Source organism: Hyla sarda, chromosome 8 (assembly GCF_029499605.1).
Source record: "Hyla sarda isolate aHylSar1 chromosome 8, aHylSar1.hap1, whole genome shotgun sequence".
NCBI lineage: Eukaryota > Metazoa > Chordata > Amphibia > Anura > Hylidae > Hyla > Hyla sarda.
Genome location: NC_079196.1, coordinates 124,797,034 through 124,816,852, shown reverse-complemented (window position 1 = coordinate 124,816,852; position 19,819 = coordinate 124,797,034). Strand labels below are relative to the sequence as shown.

The window sequence follows — 19,819 nt, the reverse complement described above, 5'->3', positions numbered from 1 at the left end:
GTATCCCAGAAAGAGTGGTAAAATTTTTTTTTTTTTACAAAAGTGTTCACTGGGCAGCTCTCATCTGGTAATATCTCCACATGGCTTAAAGGGGTATTCCAGGCCAAAACTTTTTTTTTTATATATCAACTGGCTCCGGAAAGTTAAACAGATTTGTAAATTACTTCTATTAAAAAATCTTAATCCTTCCAATAGTTATTAGCTTCTGAAGTTGAGTTGTTGTTTTCTGTCTAACTGCTCTCTGATGACTCACGTCCCGGGAGCTGTGCAGTTCCTATGGGGATATTCTCCCATCATGCACAGCTCCCGGAACGTGACATCATCATTGAGCAGTTAGACAGAAAACTTCCGTAGCTAACAACTGTTGGAAGGTATAAGATTTTTTAATAGAAGTCATTTACAAATCTGTTTAACTTTCCGGAGCCAGTTGTTTTAATATATATATATATTTATATATATATATATATATATATATATATATATATATATATATATATATATATATATATAAACATTTTGCCTGGAATACCCCTTTAAGCTATGTAGCTATGCTACAGTAATATAGGAGCCTTATTATTTAAATAGAAATACTGTATATCATATACACCTATTACAGTCCCATTTTATTTCTATAAGATAAATGTCTATAATCTGCTTTCCAAAAACATGCAGTAAGTTCCACATGATACATTAAACAGAAATAAAAATACTTTATTAATACTAATAATACCATTGTCATGCTGTATGCTGTCGTCCATATAACTGTTTATGATGTATTAAGCGATATTAACTAATATGGGTAAGGTCAGACATAGCGTATACGCTGCCTATTTGATGCTGCAAATTTATGTGCTAGCAAAGTCTATGAGAGTAATAATAAACACCCATAGACTTTGCTAGCACTGAAATACGCAGTGCCAAATAAGCAGCAACATGTACGCCACATGTGACCCTATCCTAATGATTAGAAATGGGCCACTCCATGAACTCATCTGTGTACAGAGCAGTGCATGCCACAGTTGATACCTGGAGTAGTAGCTACAGCAAGGGGCAATACATGTTTTTCTCCGTTGCTGTGGTCTCAGTGTGATTTCTCAGCCAGGCCTAAGCCACCTCTGGGGCAAAATTCTAACTTATTGCGTTTGCTTTCACAAATGCCCTGTGACCAGCCAGGGCTGCTGGCCAAATTAGAATAGATTTTTTGGCAAACCTGCTACTTCCAGCCAGGCCTTCTACTACCAGGCTTCCTGCTACTACCAGGCTGCCATCTCCTGTTGTACAGTATTGACATAACTCTGCCATCTCATGCTGTACACTAGTAACATCAGTCAGCCACAACTTGCTGTACGCTGTGCTTTAATAGTTACCATAGGTTACCGCATGTCGTCATAACTGAGCCTTAAAAACACTACTTGAATACATTCTAACAGTGTTATACAGGGGTTTAGAGCTGTTAGGCAGTGTTATAAACAAGACGTTTATAGGGACTTATTTATTTGCCAGTTCGAGTCAAACCGAGCCGAACTGAAGTCACGATTTCCGAAAAGTTCGGTGAGTCCCGAGAACCAAATTTTTCAAAAGTTTGCTCAGTTCTACTAAGGATGAATTTTTGTTCTGTGTTTGGTACTTTTATGTCATGTGGGTTTGGATGCCACTTTGGCTAGGTTCCCTGCATCAGATGTTGTGTCAGACAAAACAGTGCAGCGTTCTGCACTATTTTGTACAGCAATAATGCTGTGCACCATATACCCAATGTGCACCATTAACCACTTAAGGACGCAGGGCGTACCTGTACGACTCCGTTCCCGAGTCCTTAAGGACTCAGGGCGTACAGATACACCTTGCTTTTCTCCGATCCCCGCCGCTCGCCGGGCAGGAAACCGGACCGGGATTCCTGCTAAAATCATTCAGCAGGCCTCCCGTGCCTAGGGTGATCCTGAGACAATTCAGACCAGTGATCTGCGGCGATTCCGGGTCATACGGGTATCTGGTGACCCGGAAAATAAGGGGGATCAGGGCGGTCCAAGAAAGCCAAAAAGGGCGGTGATCAGCGAAGGGTGATCCTCATCAGCAAGTGGTGGCAATCCTACAACTGAGCGGTCAGTTGTTGCCCAGCAACATTTAGAGGGCTACCGTTTGGAGATCCCTATACAGTGGTCTCTAAACTATAGCCCTCCAGATGTTGCAAAACTACAAATCCCAGCATGCCCAGATGGCAAACTGCTGTGTGGGCATGCTGGGATTTGTAGTTTTGCAACATCTGGAGGGTGACAGTTTAGAGACCACTGTATACTGTTCTCTAAACTGTGGTCCTCTGTTTTGCAACATCTGGAGGGCCCCAGTTTGGAGATTACTGTGCAGTGGTCTCTAAACTGTGGTCCTCCAAATGTTGCATATCTACAACTCCCAACATGCACAAACAGCTAACGGCTGTCTCAACATCCTTTGAGTTGTAGTTGCGTGCCTCCAGCTGTTGCATAACTACAAATCCTAGCATGCCCTTCCGTGTTCAGTACATGCTGGGAGTTGTAGTTTTGCAACAGTTGGAGGCACACTGGTTGGAAAATACAGAGTTAGGTAACAGAACCTAACTCAAGGTTTTCCAACCAGTGTGCCTCCAGCTGTTGCAAAAGTACAGCTCCCAGCATGCACGGTCTGTCAGTTTGCCCCCCCCCCTTGTTAATGTACACAGTGAATTCCCTGCTTCAAGTTTGAGCTGCGGCAAATTTTCCGCCGCAGCTCAAACTCCTAGTGGGAAACTCACCATAAACCCCCGCCAGTGCGAATGTACCCTATAAAACTATACTACACTACACTACACTACACAAAATAGAAAGTAAAATGCTACATATACACACCCTTACACTGCCCCCCCTTTCCCCCCAATAAAAATGAAAAACGTCTGGTACAGCAGTGTTTCCAAAACGGAGCCTCCAGCTGTAGCAAAACAACAACTTCCAGCATTGTCGGACAGCCACTGACTGTCCAGACATGCTAGGAGTTTAGTAACTCTGTTTGGGAATCACTGGTGTATAATATTTTGGGTAGCGGAGGCCCTATTCACACGGCAGAATTTCCGCTCATCCCCCCAATTCCGCTTCCTCTTTTGAGGATTTTGTGCTGAATTGGTACGGAATCCATGCGGAAATTCTGAATGGGATTGTGGACTTTCATAGAAGTGTAATAAGCTTTAATTTGAGGAAGAATTCCTCAAGAGGACTTCCGATTGAGGAAATTCTGCCATGTGAATGGGGCCTAACGCTTGCATCCGGGTCCGCCCCTATGCAAATCTGTAATTTAGGCCTCAAATGCGCATGGCACTCTCTGAATTCGGAGCCCTGTCATATTTCAAGGAAACAGTTTAGGGCCATATATGCCATATTTCCGTACTCGGGAGCAATTGCGTTACAAGTTTTGGGGGCTTTTCTCCTTTTACCCCATATGAAAAGGAAAAGTTGTGGTCTACACCAGCCTGTTAGCGTAAATTTTTTTTCACACTAAGATGTTGGTGTTGCCCCATACTTATCATTTTCACAAGAGGTAAAAAGAAAAAAAGACCCCCAAAATTTGTAACGCAACTTCTCCTGAGTATGGAAATACCCCTTATGTGGACATAAAATGCTCTGCGGGCCCACAACATGGCTCAGGAGTGAGAGCGAGCCATGTACATTTGAGGCCTAAATTGGTGATTTGCACAGGGGTGGCTGATTTTAGAGTGGTTATGACATAAATGCAGAAAAATAAATACCAACGTGTAACCCTATTTTGAAAACTACACCCCTCCAAGAAGGTAACAAGGGGTATACTGAGGGTTAACACCCCACAGGTGTTTGACAAATTTTTGTTAAAATTGGATGGGAAAATGAAAAAAAAAATTTCCACTAAAATGCTGGTGTTACCCTAATTTTTTAATTTTCACAAGGGAAAATAGGGGGAAAAAATTTGTAGCCCCATTTCTTCTGAGTAAGAACATACCCCATATGTGAATGTAAAGGGCTCTCCAGGCGAACTACAATGCTCAGAAGAGTACCAGGGTACTCTTTATACAGAAGAGACAGAGAAGGCAAGAAAGGAGGAGCTGTGGCCCTATATATGAAAGATAGCATAAAATCTAACCTAATACAAGTTAGTGAGGCAACCACAGAGTCAGTTTGGGTTACGTTGCAGTTTGGTAATCATGCAGTAACTCGTGTAGATGTGATATACAGACCACCTGGCCAAGTTAAAGAAGTAGATGATCTACTAGTTGAAGAAATATCTAAAATGACAATGAAAGGAGAAGTTATCATTATGGGAGACTTCAATCTTCCGGATATAAACTGGAAAACAAAAATAGCAAGTTCTGCCAGGAGTAAATTCCCTACTGGGATTATCTCTACAACAAGTGGTTGAGGAGCCAATGCGGAAGGATGCCATTTTGGATTTGGTATTCACAAATGGGGATTTGGTTTATGATGTTATTGTTGGCGAAAGCTTGGGATCTAGTCATCACCAATCAGTGTGATTTAATATAAGAACAGTGAAGGAGTCACACCACACAAAAACAAAAGTTTTAGATTTTAGAAAAACAGACTTTTCAAAAATGAGAATAGTCATAAATGAGTCCCTATCAGACTGGAACAAATTACATGGAGATCAGGAGAAATGGGACTACTTTAAAGACGCTTTATTGAAGGCAACAGAAAATTGCACTAGACTTGTCAGTAAAAGCAGAAAAACGAAGAGACCACTGTGGTACTCAGCAGAAGTGGCCAAAATCATAAAAAACTAGCATTTAGTAATTATAAAACAACCAAGAGCAATGAAGATAGGGAAATCTACAAGACTAGGCAGAAAGAGGCCAAGCAAGTTATAAGAACTTCTAAAGCACAGGCAGAAGAAAAACTAGCTCAGTCTGTGAAAAAAGGGGATAAGACATTCTTCAGATATATAAATGAAAAAAGGAAATCAAAACAAGGAATAACTAAATTAAAAACAAAGGAAGGAAGGTATGTAGAAGAGAATAAGGGGCTAGCCGACTGCCTTAATGAATTCTTCTGTTCAGTTTTTACAGAAGAAAAAGAAGGAAAAGGACCTCCAATAGAGAGAAAAACTAAGGAATCGTTTGATGCATGTGTCTTTACAGAGGAAGAGGTTCTACGTTTGCTTTCTAAAGTGAAGACAAATAAATCACAGGGGCCTGATGGGATACACCCAAAATTATTAAAAGAGTTTAGTGGTGAGCTAGCAAAACCGTTAGCAGATCTATTTAACCAATCAATGGTAACAGGAGCCGTCCCGGAAGATTGGAAATTAGCAAATGTTTTGCCCATTCACAAGAAAGGTAGTAAGGAGGAATCAAGCAACTATAGGCCAGTAAGTATGACATCAATAGTGGAGAAATTAATGGAAGCCAAGTATAGGATTGTGGAACATCTAAAATCCCATGGATTGCAAGATGAAAAACAACATGGGTTTACTTCAGGGAGATCATGTCAAACAAATCTTATTCATTTTTTTGACTGGGTGACTAAAATAATAGATGGCGAAGGGGCAGTAGACATCACATATCTAGATTTTAGTAAGGCTTTTGACACTGTCCCACATAGAAGACTTACATAGTTACATAGTTAGTATGGTTGAAAAAAGACATACGTCCATCAAGTCCAACCAGGGAATTGAAGGGAAGGGTGTAAGGGGAAGGGATGTAGTTTTATAATTCTGCATAAGCATTAATGTTATTTTGTTCCAGGAATGTATCTAACCCTGTTTTAAAGCTGTTAATTGTTCCTGCTGTGACCAGTTCCTGAGGTAGACTGTTCCATAAATTCACAGTCCTCACGGTAAAGAAGGCGTGTCGCCCCTTTAGACTAAACCTTTTCTTCTCCAGACGGAGGGAGTGCCCCCTCGTCCTTTGGGGGGGTTTAACCTGGAACAGTTTTTCTCCATATTTTTTGTATGGGCCATTTTTATACTTATATACGTTTATCATATCCCCCCTTAAACGTCTCTTCTCAAGACTAAACAATTGTAACTCCTTTAATCGCTCCTCATAGCTAAGATGTTCCATGCCCCATATTAGTTTAGTCACGCGTCTCTGCACCCTTTCCAACTCCGCAGTGTCCCTTTTATGAACAGGAGACCAAAACTGAACAGCATATTCCAGGTGAGGCCGTACCAATGCTTTATAAAGGGGGAGTATTATGTCCCTGTCCCTTGAGTCCATGCCTCTTTTTATACATGACAATATCCCCTGGAGACCCTGGAAGTCGGGCAGGACGGGGGAAGATGGCTGCGGGGGCTCGCGGGGACCTGCGGCATAGGGGGGGGGACACGCGGGGACCGGCGGCCTTACCTGGAGCAGCGGCGGGACCGAGGAGCAGCGCAGGACCGGCAGGTAAGTACATGGTCCTCAGAGGCAGCAGTAAAGATCTTCACAGCTGCCTCTAGGAGTCTGAAAACTACAATTCCCAGCATGCCCAGACAGCCTTTGGCTGTCTGGGCATGCTGGGAGTTGTAGTTTTTCAACATCTGGAGGGCCCCAGTTTGGAGACCATTGTATTGGAGACCACTGTGCTCTTCCAGCTGTTGAAAAACTACAACTCCCAGCATGCACTGACTGTCCAGGCATGCTGGGAGTTTTAGTTCAGCAACATCTGGCCCTTCAGATGTTGCCGAACTACAACTCCCAGCATGCCCTTCAGCTGTCTGGGCATGCTGGGAGTTGTAGTTTTGCAACAACTGGAGACACACTGGTTGGGAAACATTGTCTGTTTCCTAACCTGTGTGCCTCCAGCTGTTGCAAAACTATAACTCCCAGCATGCACTAACAGACCATGCATGCTGGGAGTTGTGGTTTTGCAACAGCTGGTGCACCCCCCCCCCCCTGTGAATGTACAGGGTACATTCACATGGGCGACGGTTTTACAGTGGGTTTCTCGCTGCAAGTTTGAGATGCAGCAAATTTTGCGCTGGGAAACTCGCTGTAATCCCCCGCCCGTGTGACTGTACCCTAAAAAACACTACATTACCACAAAATAAAATAAAAAGTTAAAAACACTACATATACACATACCCCTACACAGCCCCCCTCCCCTCCCCCAATAAGAACGTCCGGTACGCCACTGTTTCCAAAGCAGAGCCTTCAGCTGTTGAAAAACAGAAACTCCCAGTATTGCCGGACAGCCATTGTCTGTCCACGCATGCTGGGAGTTTTGCAACAGCTGGAGGCACCCTGTTTGGGAATCACTGGTGTAGAATACCCCTATGTCCACCCCTATGCAAATCCCTAAATTAGGCCTCACATGCACATGGCGCTCTCTCACTTCGGAGCCCTGTCGTATTTCAGGGCAACAGTTTAGGGCAACATATGGGGTATCGCCGTACTCGGGAGAAATTGCGTTACAAGGTTTGGGGGGCTTTTTCTCCTTTAACCCTTCATGAAAAGTAAATGTTGGGGTCTACACCAGAATGTTAGTGTAAAAAAATAAAAAAATTTACACTAACATACTGATGTTGCCCTATACTTTACATTTTCACAAAAGGTAAAAGGGAAAAAAGCCCCCCAAAATTTGAAACGCAATTTCTCCCGAGTACAGAGATACCCCATATGTGGGCGCAAAGTGCTCTGGGGGCGCACAACAAGGCCTAGAATGGAGAGTGCACCATGTACATTTGAGGTGATTTGCACAGGGGTTGCTGATTGTTACAGTGGTTTTGACAAACGCAAAAAAAAAAAAAATAAACCACATGTGACCCCATTTCGGAAACTACACCCCTCACGGAATGTAATAAGGGGTGCAGTGAGAATTTACACCCCACAGGTGTCTGACGGATCTTTGGAACAGTGGTCCGTGAAAATGAAAACTTTTGTACAGCCCACTGTTCCAAAGTTCTGTCAGACACCAGTGAGGGGCAAATGCTCACTGTTCCCCTTGTTACGTTCCTCAAGGGGTCTAGTTTCCAAAATGATATGCCATGTGTTTTTTTTTTTGTTTTTTTTTTTTTGCTGTTCTGGCACCATAGGGGCTTCCTAAATGCAACATGCCCCCCGAGCAAAATTTGCTCTCAAAAAGCCAAATATGACTCCTTCTCTTCTGAGCATTGTAGTTCGCCCATAGTGCACTTCAGGTCAACTCATGGGGAACCTCCATACTCAGAAGAGATGGGGTTATAAATTTTGGGGGGTATTTTCTGCTATTAACCCTTGCAAAAATGTGAAATTTAGGGGGGGAAACACATTTTAGTGAAAAAAAATTTTTTTTACATATGCAAAAGTCGTGAAATACCTGTGGGGTATTAAGGCTCACTTTATTCCTTATTACGTTCCTCAAGGGGTCTAGTTTCCAAAATGGTATGCCATGTGGTTTTTTTTTTTGCTGTCCTGGCACCATAGGGGCTTCCTAAATGCGACATGCCCACCAAGCAAAATTTGCGCTCAAAAAGCCAAATATGACTCCTTCTCTTCTGAGCATTGTAGTTCGCCCATAGTGCACTTCAGGTCAACTCATTGGGAACCTCCATACTCAGAAGAGATGGGTTTATAAATTTTGGGGGGTATTTCCTGCTATTAACCCTTGGAAAAATTTGAAATTTGGGGGGAAACACACATTTTAGTGAAAAATTTTTTTTTTACATATGCAAAAGTCGTGAAATACCTGTGGGGTATTAAGGCTCACTTTATTCCTTGTTACGTTCCTCAAGGGGTCTAGTTTCCAAAATGGTATGCCATGTGAGGGTTTTTTGCTGTTCTGGCACCATAGGGGCTTCTTAAATGCAACATGCCCCCCAAAAACCATTTCAGAAAAACGTACTCTCCAAAATCCCCTTGTCGCTCCTTCCCTTCTGAGCCCTCTACTGCGCCCGCAGAACACTTTACATAGACATATGAGGTATGTGCTTACTCGAGAGAAATTGGGCTACAATTGAGCTATAAGTATACATTTTGTCCTTTTACCCCTTGTAAAAATAAAAAAAATTGGGTCTACAAGAACATGCGAGTGTAAAAAATGAAGATTGTGAATTTTCTCCTTCACTTTGCTTCTATTCCTGTGAAACACCTAAAGGGTTAAAACTCTGACTGAATGTCATTTTGAATACTTTGGGGGGTGCAGTTTTTATAATGGGATAATTTGTGGGGCATTTCTAATATTAAGGCCCTTCAAATCCACTTCAAACCTGAACTGGTCCCTGAAAAATAGTGAGTTTGAAAATTTTGTGAAAAATTGGAAAATTGCAGCTGAACTTTGAAACGCTCTGGTGTCTTCCAAAAGTAAAAACTCGTCAATTTTATGATGCAAACAGAAAGTAGACATATTATATATGTGAATAAAATTTTTTTTTTTGTAATATACATTTTCCTTACAAGCAGAGAGCTTCAAAGTTAGAAAAATGCTAAATTTTCAAATTTTTCATCAAATTTTAGGATTTTTCACAAGGAATGGATGCAAGTTACCACAAAAATTTACCACCATGTTAAAGTAGAATGTGTCACGAAAAAACAGTCTCGGAATCAGAATGATAACTAAAAGCATTCCAGAGTTATTAATGTTTAAAGTGACAGTGGTCAGATGTGCAATAAACGCTCTGGTCCTTAAGGCCAAAGCCCAAATGGGCTTTGTCCTTAAGGGGTTAATATCTTCATTAGCGATATTACCGAAGGTCTCGATGGTAAGGTATGTCTTTTTGCTGATGACACAAAGATATGTCACAGGGTCGATGTTCCTGGAGGGATCCGCCAAATGGAAAAGGATTTAGGCAAACTAGAAGAATGGTCAGAACTTTGGCAACTGAAATTTAATGTGGATAAGTGCAAGATAATGCACCTGGGGCGTAAAAACCCTCAGGCAGAATATAGATTATTTGACACAGCCCTGACCTCAGTATCTGAGGAGAGGGATTTAGGAGTGATTATTTCAAAAGACTTAAAGGTAGGAAGAATAAGAATGTAATATAGCAGCAGGAAACGCTAGCAGAATGCTTGGATGTATAGGAAGAGGTATAAGCAGTAGAAAGAGAGAAGTGCTCATGCCGCTGTACAGAACACTGGTGAGACCTCAATTGGAGTATTGTGCACAGTACTGGAGGTCGTATCTCCAGAAGGATATAGATACTCTGGAGAGAGTTCAAAGAAGAGCTACTAAACTAGTACATGGATTGCAGGATAAAACATACCAGGAAAGGTTAAAGGACCTTAACATGTATAGCTTGGAAGAAAGAAGAGACAGAGGGGATATGATTGAGACTTTTAAATACATAAAGGGAATCAACATGGTAAAGGAGGAGAGCATATTTAAAAGAAGAAAAACTACCACAAGAGGACATAGTTTTAAATTAGAGGGGCAAAGGTTTAACCCCTTAAGGACCAAGGACGTACCAGTACGTCCTTGGTCCTGCTCTCCTGATATAACGCGGGGTTACACAGTAAACCCGCGTCATATCAAGACGGGCCCGGCGTCATAGTGAAGCCGGGACCCGCCTCTAATAGCGCGCAGCGCCGATCGCGGCGCCGTGCGCTATTAACCCTTTAGCCGCGTGCTCAGAGCTGAGCCGCGCAGCTAAAAGCGAAAGTGAAAGTTGCCGGCTAGCTCAGTCGGGCTGTTCAGGATAGCCGCGGCTAATCGCAGCATCCCGAACAGCTTACAGGACAGCGGGAGGGCCCCTACCTGCCTCCTCGCTGTCCGATCACCGAATGACTGCTCAGTGCCTGAGATCCAGGCATGAGCAGTCATGCGGCAGAATCGTTGATCACTGGTTTCTTATGAGAAACCAGTGATCAATGATGAAGATCAGTGTGTGCAGTGTTATAGGTCCCTATGGGACCTATAACACTGCAAAAAAAAGTGAAAAAAAAAGTGAATAAAGATCATTTAACTCCTCCCCTATTAAAAGTTTGAATCACCCCCTTTTCCAATAAAAAAAAAAAAACACAGTGTAAATAAAAATAAACATATATGGTATCACCGCGTGCGGAAATGTCCGAATTATAAAAATATATCATTAATTAAACCGCTCGGTCAATGGCGTGCGCGCAAAAAAAAATTCCAAAGTCCAAAATAGTGCATTTTTGGTAACTTTTTATATAATTTAAAAATTAATAAAAAGCGAACAATAAGTCTTATCAATGCAAAAATGGTACCGTTAAAAACTTCAGATCACGGCGCAAAAAATTAGCCCTCATATCGCCCCATACACGGAATAATAAAAAAGTTATAGGGGTCAGAAGATGACAATTTTAAACGTATTAATTTTCCTTCATGTAGTTATGATTTTTTCCAGAAGTCCGACAAAATCAAACCTATATAAGTAGGGTATCATTTTAATGGTATGGACCTACAGAATAAAGATAAGGTGTCATTTTTACCGAAATATTTACTACGTAGAAACGGAAGCCCCCAAAAGTTACAAAACGGCGGTGTTTTTTTCAATTTTGTCGCACAATTATTATTTTTTCCGTTTCACCGTAGATTTTTGGGCAAAATACAAAGTAGAATTGGTGGCGGAAAAAATAAGCCATCATATGGATTTTTAGGTGCAAAATTGAAAGAGTTATGATTTTTTAAAGGCAAGGAGCAAAAAACGAATATGCAAAAACGGAAAACCCCCGGTCCTTAAGGGGTTAAAAGTAACCCAGAAGAGATGGAGTTGCAAATTTTGGGAGCATTTTCTCCTATTACCATTTGTAAAAATGTAAAATTTGGGGAATAAACTGCATGTTAGTGAAAAAAATAATTTCATTTACACATCCGAATTTAACGAAAAGTCTTCAAGCATCTGTGGGGTGTTAAGGCTTACTGTGCACCTTATTACGTTCCTTGATGGGTGTAGTTTCCAAAATAGTATGCCATGTGTTTTTTTTTTTTTTTTGCTGTTCTGGCACCATGGGGGCTTCCTAAGTGCGACATGCCCCCCAAAAAAAAACATTTCAGCAAAATTCACTCTCCAAAATCCCATTGTCGCTCCTTCCCTTCTGAGCCCTCTACTGAGCCCGCAGAACACTTTACATCCATATATGAGGTATTTTCTTACGAGAGAGAAATTGAGTTACAAATTTCATGGGGATTTCTCTCCTTTAACCCTTGTAAACATTCCAAAAATGGCTCTACAAGAACATGCGTGTTTAAAAAATAAAGATTTTGAATTTTCTCCTTCACCTTTGCTACTATTCCTGTGATACACCTAAAGGGTTAACAAACTTTCTGAATGTCATTTTGAATACTTTGAGGGGTGCAGTTTCTATAATGGGGTAATTTATGGGGAATTTCTCACAGAAAGACCCCTTAAATCAACTTCAAACTTAACTCGTCCCTGAAGAATTCAGATTTTGAATTTTTCATGAATATTTAGAAAATTTCTGTTATATTTTGAAGCCCTCTAATGTCTTCAAAAAGTTAAAACATGTCAACTTTATGATGCCAACATAAAGTAGATATATTGAATTTTTAAATCAATATATAATTTATTTGGAACGTAAATTTCCTTACAAGTAGAAAGTTTCAAAGTTGGAAAAATGCTACATTTTCTAAATTTTCATGAAATTTGTGGATTTTGCACCAAGAAAGGATGCAAATAATGACTAAAATGTACCACTATGTTAATGAAGAATATCTCACAAAAAAAATCTCGAATTCAGAATAAAAGGTAAAAGAATCTCAGAGTTATTAATGCAAGTGACAGTGGTCAGAATTGCAAAAAAAGGCTCTGTCGATTTTAGGAACTGTCCAGAGCAGAATATGTTTGCTATGTGGATTTTTTCCTACTCTGGACAGTTCTTAAAATGGACAGAGATGTCAGCAGAGAGCTCTGTGTTGCAAAAAGAAAACAATTTCCTCTGTAGTATTCAGCAGCTAATAAGTACTGGAAGGATTAAGATCCTTTAATAAAGGTAATTTACAAATCTGTTTAACTTTCTGGCACCAGTTGATAAAAAAAAAAAAAGGTCCTTAAGGGGTGAAAATCAGTGGGGTCCATCAGACACCATAGGTCTATTTTCTGCACAGCCACTGCCATTTTTTTTGTTACTCTGCTCCTGCGATGGATCAAAACCATGGAAAAATATAATGAAATTGTTTAACCTAGATTTAAAGTATGTAAAACAGCGGTACATTGTGTTAAACAGTAATATGTATATTTTATATTATTTGAACATGGAATTTTAGCACCACCTACTGGTGTACTTGTGATATAAATGTTTAAGCAATATCATTATGTGTGCAGTTAAATGTTAATTAATGAATCAAATGAACAAACAAGCATTTCTACTAATATACATATTTATGTTTAATGTATGCAGATAAGTCAAAATCTGTGCTGTGAATAAATATTTACATTGTAAAGATGTAATACTATAAACATGAGTTAAAACCACACAATACTGTAGTTCAGTATCCAGTTTTTTTTTGTTTGTTTTTTTTCTGTGCATTTTAGTGCAATCAATGGTATGTTTTAGAGAGGAGTTAAGTCCGACGAACATGAACTTGCTCAGAACTTTGGGCTGACAGCGGCTTGCAGAACTTTCTATCATTGCCAGGCTTGGCTTGCACGAGGCTGGCAATGGAGGTAATAATAAAGAAGGGATGAGCAACACATGGCATTTTTGCACCTGAAAAGAAGGAGGTATTAGGAACACTACAAGTAGTGATGTAAGGAAGTATTAGAGGTGATGTCAGGGTAGCCCAGCATACCTTGCAGCTATCAGTAATATCACATGACCCCAGGTTATCCCATCACTGCTTGCCTTTATGTACAGCTTCTAGGTCAATGAGAAGACAGCATAGAAGTGGGTTTAAGAGGCTGATAAACCCCTATTCACTGCATTTTGGACACTATTTAGGAGAGAGAAAGCTTAGAGAAGAACAATACACAGGAACTACTGATCCCAGCCTTCACAAATCAAATAGAATTTTAAAAGAAGCTGAGCAAAATATTTCAGTAATCTTCTGTCACCTTCAGTGCTGTGCCCAGTTGGTGCACTACAAATCCCAGCCAGCAGTGAAAGAACCCATGAATGCTATCACATTACAAGCAGAGAAAAACAGTAATCAGTGGGCTGACCTCAGACAGTGACCTCCTGTCACCTGCAGTACTGTGTTCAATTGGTGCACTACAAATCCCAGCCAGCAGTGAATGAGATCACAAAATCTATTCAATTACAATACCGAGCAAGCTGAGCAAAGCAGCGGGCTGACCTGTATTTTAATAGTGTTGCTCGCGTATATTCACAATGCGAATTTTATTCGCGAATATCACATATTCGCAAATTTGCGAATATTCACAAATATAACACTATATATTCGTAATTACGAATATTCATTTTTTTTTTCACAGTACACATCACAGTGATCATCCCTCTCTGCTTCCAGCTTGTGTGGTGTAAAGAAGGCTCTAATACTGCTGTGTGAGACTGGCGTGCAAATTTTCGTATATGCCAAAATTTGCATATGCAAACTTTCTTATATGCTAATTTTTTTATATGCTAATTAGCGCATATGCTAATTTGCGCATATAAGAAAATTCGCATATGCTAATTTTCGCTTATACAAAAATTTGCACGCCAGTCTCACACAGCAGTATTAGAGCCTTCTTTACACCACACAAGCTGGAAGCATATGCAAAAATTAAACGCGAATATTAAGAATATGCGAATTTAGCGAATATATGATGAATATTCGTCCATATATTCCCGAAATATCGCAAATTAGAATATGGCCTATGCCGCTCAACACTATATTTTAACATAAATACAAATTAAAAGTGTTGGGAAGGTAGAATATGCATTTTAGGTTACTTGTATTTTACAGGTTAAGTTACGTGTATTTTTTGAGTTCAATAAAACATACAGTATTTCTACCTGTATTTAACCTAACTACACACAAAGGAGGTTACATAGATACATAATTCATAAGGTAAAAAAAAAATACAGAGTCCATTAAGTTCAACCTACAGTGGGGAAAAAAGTATTTAGCCAGCCACCAATTGTTCTTAAATGGGCACTGTCATGAAAACAAAAAATTGATATGTTGTAGTACTTAAAGGAGTACTCTAGTGCAGAGTATTCCTGCTCCGTTCTGCTCGGGCTGCAAAATAAATGAAAATGAACCATCACTCACCTCCCTGGGTTCCCGCGGAGCGCCACTACAGCTGATCGGTCCGCCGGTCCATCCTCTTCATACTTCCGGGTGTAACGAAGCGTCACATGGCGCTCAGCCTATCGCCGGCCGAGGCAGAAGATCATGGCGGCCAGCAATAGGCTGAGAGCCATGTGACGCTTCGTTACACCCGGAAGTATGAAGGAGATGGACCGGAGGACCGAGCAGCTGTAGTGGCGCTCCGCGGGAACCCAGGGAGGTGAGTGATGGTTCATTTTCATTTATTTTGCAGCCCGGGCAGAACGGAGCAGGAATACTCTGCACTAGAGTACTCCTTTAAGTACTACAACATATCTCTAATATTGTTTAATTAAAAAAGTGATTTTAAAACAGTTTAAAATCACTTTTAAATTCGGCCACTAGGGGTCGCCCTCCCAGTGGCCGAATGAATTCAGCAGTGACGTCACTAATGAATTCCGACTCGTTGAAGCCTGGCAACGAGTCGAAATTCAATCACTGCTGTGCTCGCTCCCGCCCGTCAATCAGACAGGCGGGAGCGAGCGCTTTGAAGGAAGAGGACGCGCGCAGGCTCGGGGACAAGGTAAATTATTATGTTCACTGTATTATGTATACATGTATTATGTATATGTTCAAGTATTATGTATACTGTTCACCTATACAGTATCCCTCCAGTTTCCCCACTACAACTCCCAGCATGCCCTGGGAGTTGTAGTGGGGAAACAGCTGGAGGGACACTGAATAGGTGAACTGAGGGGGAGTGGGTTGAGCGGAACAGCGGGGCCGGGGGGGTTGCGGGTTGTGCGGCGGGGAGGGGGTACTCTGGGTGATCTAAGGGGGAGGGGGAGTGAGTTGAGCGGCACAACGGGGCCGGGGGGGGGGTTTGCGGGCTGCGCGGTGGGGAGCAGTATGTGCTCCGGTGTTCACCTAAATAGGGTGCCTCCAGTTGTTTCCCCACTACAACTCCCAGCATGCCCTGATAGCCAATAGATGTCAGGGCAAGCTAGGAGTTGCAGTGGGGAAACAGCTGGAGGCACCCTGTATAGGTGAACTACGGGCGGAAGTTTCGGCCCCAGCAGGCATCAGTGATGTGGTGCCTGCTGGGGAAGTCTGCCTGGTAGCGAGCACACTACCAGGCAGACAAAAAAGCATTTTTAATATGTAAAAAAAAAAAAAAAGCAGGGAGGGGGTTAGGGATAGATGGGTAATAGGCAGGGACAGAAAAAAGTGATGGTGGGAGCTACCCTTTAAGTTCTCCCACTTAAAGAGATGAGAGAGGCCTGTATGAAAGACATAATGAGAGAAAAATCCATAAAATCACATTGTCTGATTTTTAAAGAATTTATTTGAAAATTATGGTGGGAAATAAGTATTTGGTCACCTACAAACAAGCGAGATTTCTGTGTCTCACAGAACTGTAACTTCTTAACCTCTTCAGGACATAGGGCGTATGGATACGCCCTGCATTCCGAGTCCTTAAGGACCGAGGGCGTATCCATACGCCCGTGGGAAATCCGGCCCCCACCGCTAGCCGGAGGGGCGCCGGAGCCGGATGCCTGCTGAAATCGTTCAGCAGGCATCCCGGCATATCGCCCAGGGGGGTCATTATGTCCCCCCATGTCGGCGATCGCAGCACATCGCTCATCAATTCAGATGAGCGATGCGCTGCGATTCCGTTCCCCGCCGCTCACCGGGCGGGGATCGGAGCCGGATGTCTGCTGATTTCTATCAGCAGACATCCCGGCAGTGTGCCGGAGGAGGTCCGGAGGACCTCCTATATCGGCGATCGCTGCAGGACGCCGGTAACTACTAACCGGCGTTCTGCAGCGGTTCCGGGTCCTCAGGGTCACGTGTGACCCTGTTACCCGGATATAGATGGTGACTGGTGGTGTAGTATACACCACCAATCACCATCCGTACTGTACTGGGGGCTGGCATTGTGGCCACCCCCTCAGTACAGTTGTGATTGGGTGGCCAAAGTGGCCACACCAATCACAATGTAATAGGAGGGGATGGTGGGGGCTAGGAGCACGTTGCTCCGTTCTGCCCACCATTCCACAGAGATCTGGTGTGCAGGACGGAGCCCCGTGCTGCCCACCATCCCCTCAGTAAAAAAAAAGTGCCCCTTGCCCCCTTTCTGTGGCCCCTTGGCACAGAAATCCCCAGGGATAGCTTTAGATTTAGGTAGGGACAGGTTAGGGTTAAAAAAAAAAAAAGTTTTCTTTTTTTTTCTTTTTTCGGCGTACCTCAGTGGGTGTCCGTGGGTCCGTAGCACCTTTAGCTGCGTGACCCCGGCCCTGCTGGGTCGCTGCGGTCTGCCGCCAGCCTTTTTTTTTTTGGCGCAGATCTTTTTTTTTTTCTTTTTTCCCTAAGCGTGTGTGCGGACCCTCTTAGTTATAAAAGAGCGGTCCGCCACCGTTTGTTAAAGCCCACCCGCCGCTGATCAGTCCCGTAGTACTGATCAGCGTTTTTTTTTGTGGTGCCGGCGCTTTTTTTTTTTTTTTTTGCACCCATAGGCGGTCCGTGCCACCAGTAGCAGGCGTGTACTGTGTGGCCGGACCTTACCTGTGTGTGCGGCGTGCCTCACCGCTGTCAGTGATTTATCACTGATCAGCGTTTTTTTTTGTGGTAAAGGCACTTTTTTCGGTTAACGCGTATTTTTTTTGCACCCATAGGCGGTCCGTGCCACCAGTAGCAGGCGTGTACTGTGTGGACGGACCGTACCTGTGTGTGCAGCCTGTCCCACCGCTGTCGGTGATTTATCACTGATCAGCGTTTTTTTTTTTGTTCAGACGGGTGCATTTTTTCCGGGGTTAAGCGTTTTTTTATTTTATTTTTCGGGTTTTTTGTGTGGGGGTCTGAGTACAAGCCACCAGCCACTGTTCTGGGCTGAGTGGCCGGACCCCCCTCTGACTTCTGCGCCCCTTGCCGCCACAAGCGCTAATCAGTGCGCACACCACTGATTAGATAAACGCTTATTTTTTTGGCGCAGGGTTTTTTTTGCGCTAGAAGTCCCCCTTTTTTTTTTAAAAGTCCCCTTTTTATTTTATATTTTTTTCTGTTAGGGCGGGTTAGTTTAGTTAGGTTAGGTTAGGGCGGGTTAGGGCGGGTTAGGGAGGTAGTATCGCACCACACCACACGCAGCACACACACCAATAAAGTTTCCCCCCCCACACACACACATACCCGTATCCCCATTAGAGTAGGGAAATGGCCCGCAGAGCGTTTTCGGCGGAGGAGGCATATGCCATAATTGCCTCCGACACCGAGAGCGGCTCAGAGGACGATGAAGACCCCACCTTCCTTATTTCATCGTCCTCTTTATCATCTAGTTCTGATGATGAGCCACCAAGGCGGCGGAGACGCCGCCGTGCGGTGCCGCAAACCTCCTCTGCCCTTGACCCTGTGCCCCATGCTAGTATGAGTCCCCCTGGCGCTCATACTAGTGAAGCCCCCCTGCCAAGGTCACTGGTACCTCGTACCGGAGAACTTGTCTGGGCTGAGCCAGCGGACCACGAGCCCGTGATTCCTGAGTTTGTTGGCGACTCAGGAATCAAGATTAACATCGCCGGGTTCACTGAAAAGGACTTTTTCGGTCATTTTTTCAGTGACGACTTTGTTAATCTAATGGTTACACAGACGAATCTGTATGCCCAACAGTTCGTCGCCGCTAACCCGGGCTCACTTTTAGCTAGACCCGGTGGCTGGACTCCAGTCGATGCAGCCGAAATGAGGACCTTTTGGGGCCTTGCGCTGCATATGGGTCTAGTTAAAAAACCCAGTGTCAGGCAATATTGGAGTGGGGACGTCTTTTACCAGACACCCCTCTACAGTATGGCCATGGCACGTTCCCGGTTCGAGGCCATTCGGAGATGTTTGCATTATGCTGATAATGCGGCATGTCCCCCCCGAACTGATCCCGCATATGACCGCCTGTATAAAATCAGGCCGGTCATCAATCACTTCGGGGCCAGATTTTGGGAGGCCTATGTCCCTGGAAGGGAGGTCGCTATTGATGAGTCGCTCATCAGCTTTAAGGGGAGACTCAGCTTCCGGCAATACATCCCTACCAAGCGAGCGCGGTATGGCGTGAAGATGTATAAACTTTGCGAGAGTACCTCCGGGTACACTTGCAAGTTTATGGTGTATGAGGGACGAGATTCCTGCATTGAACCCCCAGATTGTTCCCCCACTCTGGGTGTTAGCGGGAAAATCGTTTGGGGCCTTTTGCACCCATTGCTAGATAAAGGTTACCACCTTTACGTGGATAACTTTTATACTAGTATCCCTCTCTTCACATCCCTCGCCGCCAGATCCACGCTCGCTTGTGGGACAGTCCGGAAGAATCAAAGAGGCCTTCCTTCCTATCCCCTGCAGACTCCTATCCCCCGGGGTGAGTCCCGTGCCCTCACCCATGATAACCTGTTGTTGGTCCGGTATAAGGACAAGAGGGATGTCCTTATGCTCACCACAATTCATGGGAATGGCAGCACCCCTGTCCCTGTGCGAGGTACCGTGGGACCGGTCCTCAAGCCCGATTGTATTCTGGACTACAATCGGTATATGGGGGGAGTTGATCTTTCTGATCAAGTCCTCAAGCCATATAATGCCATGCGGAAAACAAAGATATGGTACAATAAAGTTGCGGTCTACATGGTACAGGTTGCCATGTACAACTCTTTTGTACTGTACAAGAACGCTGGCAACACAGGGACATACCTGGAGTTCCAAGAGGA

The 19,819-nt window shown here is 43.2% G+C and overlaps 1 protein-coding gene across 15 annotated transcripts in view; it reads right to left on the bottom strand.

Annotated features, from left to right (window-relative positions):
• Window positions 1–19,819, bottom strand: part of GULP1 (GULP PTB domain containing engulfment adaptor 1) — a 1,103,506-nt gene that overhangs the window by 396,501 nt on the left and 687,186 nt on the right. The window lies entirely within an intron of this gene.